We start from the raw sequence: 16192 nt of genomic DNA on the forward strand, positions 1-16192 counted from the left end.
CCTCTGATCTCAAATTTAGTCGTTAATCTGACTTAATTTTCTAATATGTTATTCTCCTCATCAAGCTCTCCCTTTTGACCAGACCGATCATTGATTACAACCCCGAAGCTCCAAACCTGAAAGACTAGTGTTGTTCTCCACTCCCCCATTTAACCCTTTGTGATTTCTTCTCTTCTTCTTATTTCCCTTTTTCTTTTAATTTCCTTTTTTATTTTAATATTTGAAAATTCTCTTTGGGGCTTCGAAACAACATACCAAGCCCGATTTGACCAGTTTTTAGGTTCTATTTTCAATTTTAAGCTCCGGAGATCAATTTACGATCTTAGGCCCAATTTTCAAGTTCAATTACCCATTGGGACAATTGTCTGACTTGGAAATTAATTTTCAAAAATATCATTTTAATTTTAATTAATTTGATTAATTTAACTTGATCAAGATTAATTTTTCCAAAAATCACTTAGATTTTCCAAATTAAATTTTTAAGAAAATTCTTTAATCAAATTATCTAGTTAAGCAATTCTTATGACCAACCAAGTTAATTCCACATCGAATAAATTGAATCAATTAAATTATTTCCAAAGTCATAGAATTTACCTCTAATTCAAATGTAGTCTGATCGAGTTTTTGTTTAGCTAGCGGAAGGACCAATCGAACACATGCAATTAGGCTCTAGTAATAGCAATTATGTCTAGAAGCATCGTTCTGATAATTCGCAATTACTTAATCATGGAGTCAGTCAACAAGAAGTGCCATGATTGAAAACTCATTATTGTATACTCCTTATGAAAACAATTCATCCAACTGTTTTGTCCAACGACCTCGTCATGTGTTTTACTCTCATATGATATCCTTAATTCTTTAGAGTTAAATCTGTTCATTCAATACAATCCTATTTAATCTCATTGTCATCATTGTGTCTTCTTAATGATTAATATGATCATTTTCAACAAATGATTGTGATAATTGCTCGTTCAAGAACTAGCAACCCTTGCCAATGTTCCATATTTATCAATCCACACAATGCTAATGATAGGATATTGTTAACTGTTTAATTGAGCTATGAATTCCAATTTTGCTAGTAAATTCATGCCATACACAAGGCATCTACCCAACATACTAGCTACCGGCTCAATCATCCTTAAAGCGTAAGCCTCCACTTATATCAAAGCACATGAGTTACATACGCATGGTCAGTGACTAACTCAGGATTTAGGTAAATCACACCATGAATGTCACAAGTGAATTGACTCACAAACGGATTTAGAATTATTTCATATTGGGTGCAGTCCAATATATCATTCTACTGATGAATACATCTATGTCCTTACCCATGGTGTCAACTATTCCAATAGCCAAGACTAGCCATCTCCTTAATTGGAATTGTGGATGGCATAATAATCCTTCTCAGCATTTGAATCAAATGCTCACTTTGATTTTTTACGAGATTACGGACTTATTTAGATTATCTACTAAAACAAGTTGTCTTTCTCACAATGTAAACGTTCTTACGATGCCACTTATCATCAGTTTGAATTTAGACAATCAATGAGCTAATATTTGCTTGTCACAATTTCGCTATGCATGTAAAATATGAAATTAGGAAATACAATAGACATAAAAATTAAATGTGAAACTTATTTATTCATCGTTCAAATACATAGAAAACAATTACATGTTTACTAAAATATGGACACATTTCCCAAGAATCTCCCACTTGCCCTAGTGAAGTAAATGTGTCATGTTTTGTATTCCCATATCCTCGACGTGTTTGTTAAAACTCCTAGTTATAAGAGTCTTAGTAAATGGATCCGCAGGGTTATCTTCAAAAGCTACTTTCACCACATCTATAATTCTTTTGGCTACTACCTCTTGTATCAAGCAATACTTCTGATTAATGTGTTTCGTCCTCTTAGTGACTTCTCATTTCCTTGGTATTAGCTATTGCAGTACTGTTATCACAATGGAATGCTATAAAATTTTCCATACTAGGAATGACTTCAAGATCGGTTAAGAAATTTCGAAGCCATATTGTTTCTTTCGCTGCCTCAGAAGCAGTTACATACTTGACCTCCATAATATAGTCACCAATGCAAGTGTGTTTTACACTTCTCCATACTATGGCTCCATGGCCTAAGATGAAGACATTTCCTGGTATCGATTTCCTTGAATCTTTACAAGTTTAGAAGTCTGAGTCTATATATCCAATAGGAGTAAGTTTCTCCCTAGAATACACAAGCATATAATCCCTGGTTCTTTTAAGATACCTTAATATATGCTTTACAGCTTACCAATGCCTGAGACTAGGTTCCCTTAAGACCGACTAACCATTGCTACTACGAAATAGATATTTGGATGTGTATAAAGCATCGCATACATAAGGCTTCCAACTACTGAAGCATATGGAACCTTACTTGTATGCTCTTTTTATTCTACTGTCTTAGGACAATCATCTAGAGAAAGATGAAAACACGATGCGGTCGGCTGAGTGCCTGATTTCGCATCGATCATTGCAAAATGTTGTAGTACTTTATCGAGATATGAAGCTTGTGATAGAGTTATTGTTTTTTTCTTTCGATCATTAAGGATTCGAATTCCAATAATATAAGTAGCTTTACCCAAGTACTTCATGATAAACTATTTAGCTAACTACAATTTAACCGATAAAATATTAAGCTAACTACAGTTTAACCAATGAAAATTCTCCCGAATTGTTTTCGATAAGTAGAATATCATCGACATAAAAAATGAGGAAGACTACCTTTTTGTCCTTTATATACTTATAAACACAAGGTTCATCAACGTTTTCTTCAAACCCAAAAGTCTTGATTGTATGATTAAATTTGTGACACTTTATACTCGACCTACTTGTTGGATCCGAATATAAAATGCCACATTCCGTTGCTGAAGAAACTTACTTTTTTATCTTACTTTTTTTAAAAGGAAACATAGTGGTAAAATTATTTTATAAAAATTTCGGCATCATTTCTACCTATTTTACGTAAAAACCCTTATAAAAATTTAGATTTCATAATATATTCACGTTCAAATCATCTCTCAAATCAATTCCCCACACTTCGATTACTTAAAACATACCAACAAACTAGATTTCTATGCTTTACTATTTCATCCAAAACATTAGTTATAAAGTACTAGCAAACAAAACATAACGAAAATATTTAAATTAAGTTTACGATATAATATTACATATACATGCTTAGGTACATGTCATTTATATCGACTATAAAGTAATTTTTTTACCAACATTATTTGAGTTGATCTTTGGTTCTTCGAATGCTATTGGAACGACCTACCAAATCTAACTACATGCGCACCAAAAAATAGACAAACCTTATGCTAAACAATTTTTATGCTCAGTGGCGCTAATATCATATTAATCATTTCATAAGTATTGAACATAAATTAAACAATAGAAATAAATTAAAATATGATTATAAATATCATTAATAACATCAGAATAAAAGAAAGTTCTAATATTAATAAACTTTAATATTTTGAAATTGACAAATCGAATAAATAAAATAAGCTTTTCAATTAAATTCAAAATTACTTAATTAATTTAATTTGCATGATATGGAAATTCAAATAAATTCAAATTTAGCTTTTGCTGTAATTTAAATTCAGGCCCTGTACTAAAGTTTCGACTCATAACCACATACACGAATCTGCCACCCCGAGTTGTTCAGCAATGATGGCTATCAGAGTAATTCACAACCCTCTAGGAATTGGGATTGCCCACAACACTCTGTGACTTGGGGCTAATAATAATAACTGACCAATTTGGCCTTTCCTCCTTTGACCCTCTGGGAATTACGGAGTTCTAAATCCTCTAATATAAAGACTCTATGGCATGCCAACTATATCTGATTTAGTCTAACATAGTGTAACAAGGTAAAAACCAAATTTCATGATCCTTTTCAATTCTATTTTCATATAATTCTCATTTCAATTTCGTTTCATGTTCAAATCACATATCGCCTAATGTAAAATTAGGATTCCAGTTCAAAAAGTATAAAATATTTTCTTACTCAATCATCTAAAATTACAATACTTAAATCCAAATCATAACCATGAATTTGCTAATTTAATCATATGAAAAACATAGTCTTCATCTCAAAACATAATTTTATAAATATTTACTAAATCATTCAAACTCATAAAAATAAAATAAAATAAATACAACTAGTCACAATAACTAAATATTTTAAATTTTTATGTAATGAAAATAAGATATTAGCACAAACTAAAATTTTTAATCGCTTTACTCATTCTCTTTGCCTTTCTCCTTCAAGATGCTCGCTTTGGTTTTAGCTACAATAGGAGCAATTCAATACGAAACAATGTCATTTATCATCCTAATACTAAAACTAATAAAAATATACTAATATGCATGGTTAATCATGTTGGCAACTTAAGTTTCCTAGTCCGAAATTCGCATATCTTTCGACTCGATTATCCGTTTTCAATTCCGTCTTCACCAGAATACTTACTGTTTCACTTGCTATCATTTAGCACCAATATTACAAAAAATGGTCAAGTTTCTCTACTTCCCCTTCACCATGTCCAAATGAACCAAATAAACTTTCCATCCATTTTTATTTCTTTTTCACATTCCTAACAAGCTAGAATTCATCTTCTAATCATTTCCTATAAAAAAATATGCCTATTTCACTTAATTTTTCTAAGCTTCTATCAATGTCCTTTAATGAAAACTTTCAAAATACTTGATAAAATAAAAACTATTAGTATATATATATAAAACAAGCTTCAAAGATTCAAAATCTATCAAAAATTTGAAAAAACCATACCTTATATTTGAATTTGAAGGAAAATAATGGAAGCAATATTTTCCCTTTTGTTTTCGTGAATAAGAAAGAGAAGTAAAGAAAGTTGAACATCTTTCTTTTATTTATATTATAATAATATTTAATAAAATACTAATATTTTAAATAAATATTAAATAATAATTTAATTAAAATATGATTTAAAAGCCATCATGAAACCTTTTATTTTTTAAGTAATTGTAAAATTTCCATTAAGTCATTTCTTTAAAATAAAAATGGATTACTTACACTTTGGTTCCTATACTTTTCCAACTTATTCAATTTAATCCTAAAACTCAATAACGAATTTTTAACTTAACCACATGCTCCTACTAATAATTCTTTATGTTTTCATGTCTAACAATTTCCTCTAAAAACGATCACAATTCCGTATACCATTATCTATTTATGGATTCCTTATTCAATGACTCCTACCATAAATACTCTCTCTCTCTTTTTTTTAAGTGGGGATGATACAAATTTCCTCTTTAAAAAATTTTCGTCCTCGAAATTTACCTAAAGAGTTGTGGATATTGTGATCGCATTGTATCCTCAGGTTCTCAAGTAGCTTATTTTATGTTATGATTCCTCCACAATACTTTTATCGAAGGAATTCATTTGTTTCTCAATTCTTTTATGTCTCTTGCTAAAATTTGCGTTGGTTCTTCTTCATACGATAAATCGGGTTGTACCTTGATGTTTTCCAAGACATAATATGAGATGGATTTAACCTATATCTTCGAAGCATTGATACATGAAACACGTTATGGATTTAATCTAATTCTGGTGACAAAGCTAGCCGATAAGCAACAGGTCTAACTCTTTCTATAATCTCGTATGATCCAATAAACCTCGTACTTAATTTTCCTTTTCGACCAAATTTCAAAATTTTTTTCCACGAAGAGTCTTTTAGAAATACTTTATCTCCCACTTCGTATTCAATTTCTCTTCTTTTCAAATCAACATATTACTTCTGCCGATTTGAAGCTTTTTTTAATTTTACTTTAATTAGTCAAACATTTTCTTCTGTTTGTTATATTAATTCTGGGCCAACCATATTCTTTTCACCAAGTCTGATCCAACACAAAGGAGTATGACATTTACGTCCATATAGAGCTTCATTCGGTGTCATCAAAATGCTTGATTGGAAACTATTGTTATATGCAAATTCCGCAAGTGGTAGATATTGTTCCTAATCACTATTAAAGTTAATAATATAAGCTCGTAACATATCTTATAACAATTGAATCATACGTTCTAATTGGCCATCTGTCTAAGGATGAAAGTTGTGGTAAAGTTCAATTTGGTGCCAAGTGATTCATGTAATTTCCTCCCAAATCTTGCTGTAAATCGAGGATCACGATTAGAAATAATAGACTTTAGCACACCATGCAATCTCACATCTCAACTATGGATAATTCTGCAAGCTTATCTAATGACCAGTTCATCCTTACTGGTTTAAAATGAGTTGACTTCTTCAATCGATCCACTATAACCCATATTACGTTATGCTTCTTTCGAGTGCAAGGTAAACCACTGACGAAATCTATAGTTATTTTGCCCCATTTCCACCCGGAATCGATATAGGCTAAAGTAATCCTGTCAGAACTTGGTGTTCAGATTTCACCCTTTGCCAAGTTGGACACTTTGCAACATATTATGTAATCTCTCTTCATACCTGGTCTCCAATACAATTCTTACAAATCTCGATACATTTTCGTACTTCCTGGATGCATAGTATAAGGATTATTATGCACCTTTTGAGGTATCTCATTCTTCAATTCAACCTTATTTGACACATAAATTCTTTCATGAAATCTTACACAACCATTATCCCCAATATCAAAATCTCCCGAGCTATTATGGTCAATTGATTTTCTTTTTTCCATCACCTTATCATCATTTTGTTGAGCATTTCTAATTTGCTCAATTACTTGCGGTGTAACAACCCGTTTTTAGTGAAATTGAAATAGTGGTTTCGAGACCACAAATCCAAAGTCAAAAAATTTATATTATTATTTTATGTTCTACTATATGATAAAAATACAGTATAAAAATTTAGTTAAGAAATTTTAACGTTTACATACCTAATTTGATGAAAAGGACTAAATTTCATTAAGTGTAAAAGTTGAGTTCTAATAGCTAAAGATATTAAATAGCTATATAATTTGAAATTTGAGGTCCTTATATAGTAAATAGACTATTAAAATGCTTATTGGTTAAGCAAGAATAGTCATCATTGGATATTTCATGAAACATTAAGGTTAATTTTGGAAATTATCAATTAAAGTGATATTAAATAAAATAAAAAATCTATTATCATTATCTACCACCAAATAAAAAAGAGAGAGAGAAAACCTAGCCATGAAAGCTTGAGATATTAGCAAGCTTATTTTGCTTAATTAGGTATGTTTTCTTGTCTCATTTTTAATGATTTCTTGTTTCTGAGATCGTAATAGCTTAATCTAGCTAAATTGGGGATTAATTTGCAAAATTGATAAATTATTAGGGTTTTTCCATTGATTAGTAAGCTTTAATTTTTAAGTTTTAAGATAGAAAATAAAAGGTTGTTGTTAGATAAACAACTTTTGTAAAGAGAATTTTGATGAAATTATCAAATAGGGATTAAATTGAAAAAGATGATAAAGTTATGGTAAAATTGTAAAATTTTGAATTGTATGGGCTACTATTAATATTTATAAAAATTGACTAGGTTTGAATAAGGATTAAATTGCATGAAAGTCATTTTTCGAGCCTAGGGACTAAACTGTAACAAATTAAAAGTATAGGGGCAAAATAATAATTTTGCCAAAAATATGTGTTGGACTAAATTGAATATGAATTATATTAAATTAAGTTAAATTCATTTGTATAGATCCGGTTAGACCTAGTACAGAGTTAGATTGAGGCAAAGGAAAAATATCGGATTAGTCATCTTCGTATCTACGTAAACTTGACGAGGTAAGTTCGTGTAATTAAATTGTACATTAATATGTGTTAAATTGAATTATTGTTTGTGAATTGTAAAATTTCCATGAATAAATACCGACTATATATCCGAAAATTACCGAGTCCCGTTTGAACCTTATGAAATTCGTAGGATACAAATGACATGTCATTAGGGTTATCGATGTGGTTGGGGTCATGCATGTGTTATGGATACACCACAGCTCTTATGAGATTTTTGATATTCATCTTGTATGAGCTTCTCATTATTCAGCTCACATGAACTTCCCGTTATTCAGCTCGGAAGAGCTTACTGTTCACAGCTCGTATGAGCATACATGAATATGAATTGACAGATTACAATGCAGTTCACCTCGTGTGTACTACCTGTGTATCCAATGATATTTTAAATTGTTCAACGGGCACAGTTCTGTTATGGAATCATATGAGTTTGATATGTACTATTACCAGTATAAACATGAAATATGATTATTTGATGAATTCAACTGTGTGTTGGATTTTATATGTGATTTTCACGGCTAATATGTTGGTGATCATGTGTTTAGGCTTTTGGCCAAATTGATTGAGATATGCTATGTTTACTTACCTATTTTGTGGAAATATGGTAAGTTAAATTTTGTATTATATGAACTTACTAAGATTAAATGCTTACTCTATGTTATTTTTCATGTTTTATAGTAATCCGGAAGCTTATTTGGGTTAGAAGTTGGTCAGAGCTATTTCGCACTATCCATCGGCTCTTTTGGTACTTTCAGTAAATTAATTCCGGTTATAATTCCATGTATAGATGTTTTGGTCAACGTTGGTATATAAATGTTTTGTTGAGACAAGCCATTTGAATGGCTTGTGTTTGATATATTTTGATGTGTTTATATATGTGGCCTTAACATATTTAATGTGTGTTTGATATGGTTGAATGATGGAAAACTTATAGGTATATTGATGATTGGTTTGAAATAGTATATTTGGTACAATTATGTATATATGCATTTGGTTATCTAGGTAAATATGGATATTTGGTTGACATGTTATTAATTTATTAATTTAGGTGCCTAAGGGCATATTGGTTGTATATGGTGATATTTCATGTTTAAGACTTGATTTTGGCTTGTTTTAAATGTCTTATTATGGCTTGTTGATGTGCAAATTGTTGTGATTAGGTTGGTACCAAATTGGTTGAGAAATATGGCTTGGAAAATGCTCTATTTTCATCCACACGGGCAGAGACACGGGTGTGTGTCTCAGCCGTTTGTGACACACGGCCAGGCACGGTCGTGTGTCCCCTGTATCTTATTAAAAAATGCAAGTTAATATGCTCACACGGCCTAGTACACGGGCGTGTGGCTTGACCGTGTGACCCAAGGTAGAGAGTTACACAGGCACAGACACGGTCTGGGACATGACTATGTGTCCCTATTTTGAATGTCCATACGACCGTGTGTCCCCTGCAATTTTAAAAAATTTCAATGTTTTTCGAAAAATTCTTTGAGTATCTGATCTAGTCTCGATTTGTTTCTAACATGTATTTTGGGCCTTGAGGGCTCATATAAGGGACAATATATATGATTTTAATTGGTTTCTAATATGAATATTATATGATGTGAAATTTCTGTCTATTTGTTCTATAAAATCCTGTAAAACTCTGTAACCTTATTCCAGCGACAGATCCGGTTTAGGGGTGTTACATGCGTCATAACTATTAATTCAACAAATAATGTACCATCATTACAAACACTCAACTGTGCAAACATTGATCTCAAATCAACAATAGATTTTCAGCTCAAAGCATCAACAACAACATTTGCTTTACTTGGATGATAATCAATCACACAATCGTAATCTTTTAACAACTCTATCCAATGACATTGTCTCAAGTTTAATTCTTTCTAGGTGAGAAGATATTTCAAGCTTTTATGATCTGTGTAAATGTAGCACTTTTCATCATATGAATTGTGTCTCAAGATTTTTAATCCCAAGACAACCGCTGCTAGTTCTAAATCATGGATTAGATAGCTGCGTTCATATGGTCTTAATTGTCGTGAAGCATATGCAATCACTTTGCTATCTTGCATCAAAATGCAACCAAGACCATTAAGTGAAGCATCACTATATACCACAAACTCCTTTCCCGAATCTGGAAGTGTTAACATTTGAGCCTCTATCAACAATTTCTTAAGCTTATCAAATCTTTCCTAGCATCGCTCATCCTATTTGAAAGGTACATTCTTCTAGAGTAGTCAGGTTAATGGCAAAGCTATCTTTGAAAATCCTTTAACGAATCTCCGATAGTATTCCGCTAATCCTAGAAAATTACGGATCTTTGAAACATTTTTGGGTTGTTTCCATTCTAGAATGGCTTCAACTTTCTTTGGATTTACGCGGATACCTTCAACCGAGACTATACCCAAGGAACACTACTTCAGATAACAAAAACTCACATTTCCTAAGTTTCCCATAAAGCTACTTTTCTCATAATTTCTACAATACAATCCTTAACTGTTGATCATGCTCTTCAATTTTTGAATAAATTAAAATATCATCAATAAACAACACTACAAACTAATCTAAATATGGTTGAAAAATGCGATTCATGGGATCCACGAATGCAGCAGGAGCATTAGTCAGCCCAAAAGGCATCACCAGAAATTCATAATGTCCATATCTGGTTCAAAAAGTAGTCTTCGATATATCACTTTCTTCCACCTTCAATTGGTAATAACCAAATCTCAAATCAATCTTAGAGAATACTGCTGCACCTTTCAATTGATTTAATAAATCATCAATATGAGGCAAAGGATATTTATTCTTTATTGTCACCTTATTTAATTGTCGATAATTGATTGACAACCACAATGAACCATCTTTCTTCTTTACAAGGAAACTGGTGTGCCCCAACGTGATACGCCGGTTCGTATAAAGCCTCGATCTAATAAATCTTGGAACTGTACTTTCAATTCTTTCAACTTTTTTGGTGAATGCAGTAAGGGGCAATAGATACTGGAGTAGTTCCTGGATAAACTTCAATTGCAAACTCTAGCTCTCAATCAGGTGGAAGCCCCGGTAATTCTTTTGAAAAACACATTTGGAAATTCACACACCGAATGAATTTTCTCTAATTTTGTACTTTTCTCAGTCGAATTTATAACATAAGCAAGAAACGCTTCACAACCCTGGTTAATGAACTTATCTACCTTTATTGCTGAGATTATTTGGGCAAGACTAACTGGTTTCATACCTTTCACCATTTGAGTCCTATATCATGAACATTTTCTTTTCACAATCAAGAATTACACCATGCTCTGACAACCAATCCATTCTAAAAATCACATCAAATTTATCAAATGGCATCAACAGTAAATCGACCGAAAATATTTTACCCTAAATCTCAATAGGGCACCACCTACATATTTGATTTACCATCACCGAATGTCCCATCATATTTGAAACATTTATTTTGACCTCTTATAACTCAACTATTAGTTTTTCTATATTAATAATCCTAGTTCTCATGTATAAATGTGTAGAACCTGGATCTATCAAAGCATGAATAGATACAAAAAATAGAGAGAAAAAAAACTAGAACCAACATCGATGGCATCGCCTTCTTCTCTGGTTCTGATAGTATAAACTCTAGTAGGAATGGTAGCCTCTACATGACTCATAGATGAATCAATGACTCTCTCTTGATTGCCTTTGCCACTGGCACCACCTCGGGTACTACCACGACCTCGAGGTGCAAAAGTTAATCTATGGTACGACACAGGGGTAACATAAACTGACTTCAAACAATCCCAAACATAATGCTCTATCGAACCACATCTAATACATGCTCCAATCTTACGCCATCACTCTTCTTTATGACTCTTCCCGCAATAATCACATTGAGGTATCCAAACAGTACAACTAGGACGGTTTGTTTTGGCTATTGGAGTAGATGATTGTTTAGATCAGCTTCCGCCATCAGCACCAATCTGAAGTGTAGTGGATCTCCCTTGGCTTTTGAAATCTCTAGCTCATTTTAAAGGTGGCTGTGGGCTAGAACCAATCAGCCTCTTTCCTTGAACTTTATCATACACTTTCTCTTTATCTAACCCTATTCCTTGATCTACCATTTTAGCTCTTTCTATCATATTAGCAATATCTGTAATCCTATGAGAAGCCAGTTGAACTTTAATCTCATCTCTCAATCCCTGGCAGAAGTGTTTGCAACTAGCTTCCTTAGTAAGAACCAATTCTAAAGCATACTTGACAGATGAAGAAATTCTTGTTCATAATCGGTAATGTTCATCTTTTCCTGTTTCAGTTCAATAAACTCTTTCTTCCTTTCTTCTATATACAGTTCTCCAACATAACTCTTGTTAAACTCAGTTTGAAACAGCTCCCAATTAATCCGATCTACACGGTGGGAATGGTCCACTGTTCTCCACCAATAGAAGGCATCTCCATGCAGTAGAGACACGACACACTTCAAACACTCAGTTGGGGTGCATTCTAATTGTTTGAATATCCTTTCAACTAATTCTAACCATTCTTTAGCAATAGAAGTATCAACACCTCTCACACCTCTAAAATCAATGGCATCGTGTTTCTTACTTCTTTAATCAAATACCTTCTTTGTCTAATGGGAGATGCAAGCTGAGGTGCAATACCAACAACTTTGTAACGTAACAACCCCTACCCATGTCCGACGCCGAGATAGGATACAAGGCATTACTGGACTTAAACGCAATCAATCATGAAAACCCGGCCATAAAATTTCCTTTATATTTCGAAATATTCAATCATATGTACATAGTCACTTCCTTGGTTCTATGAAACTCAAATCACACTTTAGAAGGGGTTCGGGACTAAACCGAGAACCTCTAAAAGCTTTACATCACTCAAAAAAAATTTCATGTTTTGGAGAGTCACACGCCCATGTCCTCAGCCCATGTAACTCTCTGTTTATGACGTCAGCAAACAAATAAGGGTTACACGGCCAAGTCACACGCCCATGTGCTTGACCGTGTCTTCCACACGGCTGAGACACATGGTCGTGTCTCTGACTGTGTGGCCAGCACATAGGCTATTTTCCAAGACTTTTTGTCACCCTTTACATTCACACACACAAACATGGATCCAAAAGCATTCAACATCCTCAATTATGATGCAGACATTTCATTTACTTATCAACATAAATGTGTTACACATTCTCACATTAAATCAAGTCTAGACACACCATATCTTATTCATTTGGCTTTATCAAATACCTTACCACTTATACCTTTATACGATAGTTATCTTCATGTCTATTTAATTCCAACTTATCATCAAGCATAACCTTCTAGCCAAGTCATAACTTTATATAGTGTCTACATTTCACATGCATAAAACAATATGTTTGACTAAATGATCGCGATTTTTGTGTGACAGGTTTTAAATATTTATAAAGAATCGTTCTTAAAACTAACTATTATCACGATGTAAGCAAGTGTACCTATTGAACAGTAGTACAGTTTTAGCAAGACTGGATTGTCGAACCCAAAGGAACTAAAAGTACTAGTAATGACTGTCTTTTTATTACCTAGCCTAAGAATAAGGGGGTTTTGTTTTAACTAACTAATTATCTAAACTAAGAATTCACAGAAAATAGAATTGGGGAATTACTTGTGGAAAAATGATTGAATTAAGACAATACCTAAGGAAGAATCCACCTAGACTTCACTTGTTATTCTGACTCTGAATCAGATGATTTATTCATTTAACTTGTTCCGTAGAGATCCCTAAGTTATATTATTATCCCTATTCAAGACTAATAACGTCTAATCCCTAGATTGAATAATTGAGACCTTTCTCTAATTAACACCTTAGGGTTGCATTAACTCGATCTATGGATGCCCTTATTAGGTTTCACCCTAATCCGGCAAAATCTTGTCACCCTATCTCTAGGTGCGCAATCAACTCCGCTTAATTATGACAATTGTACTCTTAGACAGGGTCTATTCCTCCTCTGAATAAAAGCTTAACTTGAATCAATATCCTGGAATATCAAAACAAGAATTAAGAACACATAATTAAGAACAAGCTAAATATTTATCATACAATTCAAAAAATAATAATAAGATTTGTCTTAGGTTTCATTCCCCTTAGGTATTTAGGGGATTTAGTTCATAACTAAAAAGGAAAACATCTCAGAATAATAATGAATACAAAACATAAAGAAAAAACCAAAACTCCTGGAGGGAAATTGAGGGGAGATTTTCAGTCTTGATGGTGAATCCAGCTTCTGAGATGGATCAATCGGCTTCCCTTGAGCAGTTCCCTGCCTCCTTCTCTGTATGTGTCTTTCTTCCTCCTCTAAGGTGTATTTATAGGCTTTGGAATGCCTAAGAACCCTCGAAATTAGTCTTTTCTGAATTAGACTCAACTTGGGCTCAGCAGGGACATGTCCGTGTGCAACTACTTCAGGCTGTGCTCGAACCTATTAAAATAGCACGGGCGTGTGTTCTACCCGTGTGAGTCGTGCTTCAATTCTGCCAAATTGACACGGCCGTGTGGTCTGCCCGTGTGAGGAAGTCCAAGCCGTGTTGATTTCGTACGTTGGCCCATTTTCTCCATTTTTTCCCGTTTCTCGTTCATTTCGCTCTCCTATGCTCACCTAAGTATAAAACATGAAATTAAGGCATTAGGAGCATCGAATTCATGAATTCTAAGGAAAAATCATCCATCAAATGTGTTAAGCATGGGGTAAAAATATGTATGAATTACGGTTTATCCAATACCCCCACACTTAAGCATTTGCTTGTCCTCAAGCAAAATTCTCAACTCATAATCCAAATAAATTCTTCTCAACTTATAATTTCTACCGATAATATCTCAAAATAATCCATAGGTAATCATACATTGAAAATTCAACTGAAAGAACATCAAAGTTTCAAACATTCCAAGTTGAGCACTTTATCATGAAAATATAGGTGTCTCCCCTCGTCTAAGTAATTATATTTGATTCAAAATGTCACAAAGTTTCACATCCTCACTAAAGATTCACTCATATCGCTCGAGGTGTTTAAGGAAAATAAATGAAGCACTCAATAGTCAATAATGAAAAGTCATTACCATAGGCTTGCATGAAAATCAAATCTCCTCCACTATAAATTGAGATGATACATCAATCAAAAGGTCTTTAGAGGGTTGTAATAAGGCTTGGTTAGGAGGTGTGGTCACAAGCTGAAAGAAAAAGTTAGAATCGAGATTGAATTGAAAAATTACCTAACTAGAAAAATGACTAGTCATTAATCGAGTACAGCAGAGCTTCTTCTCAGAATATGGAATTTAACTTCTTTGGCTCAAAAGATCACTACTACTAATATGTATACATACATTTTTTTCAGGAACAAGTTAAAAACTAACTATTAAGAATGGGACATAACTAATAATTTATTCAAATCAAATCTAGACAAAAATAAGGATCAAAATAATTGAGGGGATTTCAACAATAATGGGTTAAAGGTTAATATTAAGGGTAATACAAGAAATGGGTTGTTAGGCTCAAGGGGGTTCACTAAGGGTTAATTGTGAAGGTAGGCTTTTGTGGAGTGAGTGGGTTAAACCTAAGTGCCTTTCTCATTTTGACATATCAAATCAAATGCTGTGGTCTTGACATGCATAATCAAGCAAGTTCTAGAATAACAAGTCAATACTGACGCACTCAAAGCAATAATAAAAGTGAGCATGAAAGAATTAATAGATGCTCAAAAGGCTCAAAAAATCTCACAAAAATTGTGACTTTTTGATGTTTAAAACTTGTGAATTCCAACTCAAAGTAATACCTAAACTTTGGGGAAACAACCTAAAATTTTAAATTCTTAAAAATCAACTTATCATGCTTGATTCTCTAATGTCTTAAAGTTTAAACAATCAATGCATAAATGCCTATGTTTTAATTCAAGATATATCAATCAAAATCATAAATCAATCAAAATTTATCCTAAATATGATATGAGAGCTTTTCAAGAGAATAAGGCAGTCATTCAGGGATTTTTTTGATAATGAAATGAATACCCCCCACACTTAAGATGTACATTATCCTTAATGTACAAAGATATATATTTTGACCAATGTAAGTGTAAGTTCATAAGATAAGGAAAGAAGAGAAACTTCCTGAGTTAAAAATGGATGAAATTCCTAGATTAGCGAAAGCGAGTTGTTGGAAATAAAGCTGGAGGACAAACATGATTCTAAAGGACAAAAGGAGAATTGGGGGACTAATTTGATAGTAATCATAAAGATAAGCCGTGTTTAAAAATAAAAGAATCTTCAAAAATTAATAAAAGAAAAATAAAATAAGATAGATAATCTAATTTTTCAAGTGGCACGGTCGGTTCACAAGCCCATGAGGATCGTGT

The sequence above is a fragment of the Gossypium arboreum genome, chromosome 11 (assembly GCF_025698485.1).
Source record: "Gossypium arboreum isolate Shixiya-1 chromosome 11, ASM2569848v2, whole genome shotgun sequence".
Classification (NCBI taxonomy): Eukaryota; Viridiplantae; Streptophyta; class Magnoliopsida; order Malvales; family Malvaceae; genus Gossypium; species Gossypium arboreum.